Source organism: Pteropus vampyrus, unplaced genomic scaffold (genome assembly GCF_000151845.1).
Source record: "Pteropus vampyrus isolate Shadow unplaced genomic scaffold, Pvam_2.0 Scaffold167, whole genome shotgun sequence".
Lineage (NCBI taxonomy): Eukaryota > Metazoa > Chordata > Mammalia > Chiroptera > Pteropodidae > Pteropus > Pteropus vampyrus.
This window is the reverse complement of record NW_011888948.1, coordinates 732,697-735,353: the sequence shown is the minus strand read 5'-3', so window position 1 is coordinate 735,353 and position 2,657 is coordinate 732,697. Positions and strand designations below refer to the sequence as shown.

The 2,657-nt window shown below is 46.5% G+C and overlaps 1 long non-coding RNA gene across 1 annotated transcript in view; it reads right to left on the bottom strand.

The window, feature by feature from the left end:
- LOC111745848 overlaps nucleotides 1-1,043 on the bottom strand; it is a 3,805-nt gene extending 2,762 nt beyond the window's left edge. Inside the window, exon 1 of the long non-coding RNA XR_002782821.1 lies at nucleotides 483-1,043. This is a non-coding gene — a long non-coding RNA (uncharacterized LOC111745848). The remainder of the gene's footprint in view (nucleotides 1-482) is intronic.
- Between the last annotated feature and the right edge of the window lie 1,614 nt (nucleotides 1,044-2,657).

Genomic DNA, 2,657 nt, shown 5'->3' with positions numbered 1-2,657 from the left:
CATCTCTGGAGTAAAGCGAATCTCTTCTCCTCTGAGGCCCTTTGTCCCAGGCAGCACCACGTGGGTAGAGCGCTATGGGGCGCGAGGAGTTCCCAGTCGCTTTTCCGTCCTAGGTCCCCTGGCGGGGCTGGACAACCCCCTTTCCCCCCACAGCTAAGGAATCCCGGGAGGACGGCAGGAGCCCGCCCCTAGCGCGTTCCTGGTTTCCTGACAAACAAAAGCTTCGGCAGCCCCCAAACTCCAATGCGACTCTCCGCAGAGCCTGGTGGCTGCACTCGGCCCGCCAGCCTGCTCCCACAGAAGCCGCGGGCCCAGGGCCAAAGAGCATCGCGAACCAGGTGGGCGTTTTCGCCGGAGAGCTGGCCTGCAGCGGCCCGCGGCGGCGTCACGTGAGGCGGCCGGGGCACGTGACCCGACGGGCCCGCTCCTGGAGCCCCGCCTCCCGCGTCTCCCCTAGGCGGACCGTCAGCCGCGCAGCTTACTGGTGATCCTCTGGCCCGCGGAGCTTCCAAGATCCCCGTGGCGCTCTCCGCAGCTGGCCCCAGCGGACGGCGAGCAGCAGCGCCTGGCCTCCCAGGTAGCCGGTGGGGCGCAGGACCCAGCCCGCAGAGGCCGCTTCCACCCCTGCCCCTCTCTGTTCCCTCTTCCCGCGGGCCGGCGTGCCCTGTTGCTGCTGCTCCCTCCCTCCTTCCCTTCCGCTGCGGGTTCCGGTCTCCGGCTCCGCACCGTTAGCACCTCAGCTATCGTTTCTTCCTCCCAAGAGAAGGAAAAGGGTGGGGAGAGGCTGGGGAAAGTTTTCCCTGCTCCCTCTTTCTTGAGCTGCAGGGTCTCGCTCCTAGCTGAAGTCTGTCGCAGCTCTCGGCATTGTTTTGCTGGGAGACTCCCCTTCTCCCGACCCTCCCCATTTTCATTTGGCCCTTTCCAAGATCAAAGCATATCATCTTCGCCTCTGGAGGAGAGGATATTTTTCACTGTTTTCCTTTCCTCCATAACACGGACTCCACAAAGGGCTATTCACTTAGTAGGGACCTTTATCCAGGAGGGCGGTGAACTGATTGAAATGACATTTCTCTTGTCCTGCCTCGGGTAAACTACCTGCTTTATATAATTTAAGATAACCATCGAGGCACGCTCTGTTCTGCTTTCGTAAGTGGCTTTTTGTTTATATTTATTTGCATGTGAGACACTCCGAAGTCATCTGCTGCAGAACTCTTTGCAGCTGGGGATTACAGTTTTATAAAGCAATATTATAATAATACTTAAACCCAGATTCGTTGTCTTATTCGTCTTGGGCCTATTCTTTTGCGGGGGAGGGTTATAGCCATTGGAGGTAAAAACTGCGTTTCTGAAACTGCTGTGCATTGTGGGATCATACCATCAAAACATCAAGGTATATAATGCTGAAAGGAATGGAAAAATAATTAAACTGCTTGATGGTAGTTTAGTAGTGTGCTTTAAACTTTAGAAAGTATCCGTTTGAAGTGCACTGGGTGAATTTCACCTCTTTGAACTGCTTTCAGAGTTGAATAACTGTATATTTAGATTGTGTTAACATAGCGGTTAATCTGTGGGGTAGATATCTTTTAATCTATTGCGTGAATACCAGTCTATTAATACCGTGAATACCAGTCTATTAATACTTCTACACAGACTACCCTTTAGTTTGTTTCTCTTGAAGAGGAAGGATATTAGTCATTAAAAAGATTTCCTCCACAGTGATTTTTGTGTGTGATTCAAATGATCAAGTCCTGGGAGCTTCAGAAAACGGCCATAAAAAACAAAGCTATCAACTGGGGTTGAAACAGACCTCTGCTTGTAAGAAAAATTCTTTAAATTTTTTTAAGTTAAAAGGTGCCTGTGTATTTTAGCTAGAGCTTGATTCCATCTTAATAATCAGCAGCTCAAGCCGAGAAGTCTAAGACAGTGTCCTTTATCTGAAAATCAAGAGTGGCAAAGACTGAACTGAAGGGAAATCAAAGACCTTTATTATTATGCTCTTCCTTCTGTGTCTACTATACTAAACAATAAATCATGCATAGGAAACAAACTTTGGGCCCTTAAGGAGTTTAGAGTCTAGGCAGGACATTAGGGGACACACACACACACACACACACACACACACACACTATCTTGTTTAAAAAATCTAAATGTCTCATATTGTGTACATGTTGAGGAATGCCCAGGAGACATATGATGAATGTTGTCTGCATTTAGCCAAAATAAACCTCCTGGAGGAGGTCAGTTAATCAAATAATTATTTAAATCAATTATGTATTTGACTGACAATATGAACTTAATTTTTAAAAATTTCCAAGTATATTAAGTCCACAATATTGACTTACTTTAAGTTTTGTAAGAATTGAAAGAATTTAGAAAATATGCAGCATAAGGAAGAATGCACATTACCTGTGATATAACCATCAAAATAAGTTAATATTTTGGGGGTATAAGTCCTTTGTACCATACAAATATACTGTGTTGCTCTGTTCAGATAGTGAAATTTCACATTGTAGGAGGAGATACTGTAAATTGATCTAGATTAGCCAAATCTAGATCATTCTTGTGTCTGGAGAGCCAGTGAAAAAGTTTGAGTATTGAAGAACTTAGCCAAATCTATATAATTCTTGAGTTAAGATAGACTTTGGATAGCAAGAGTT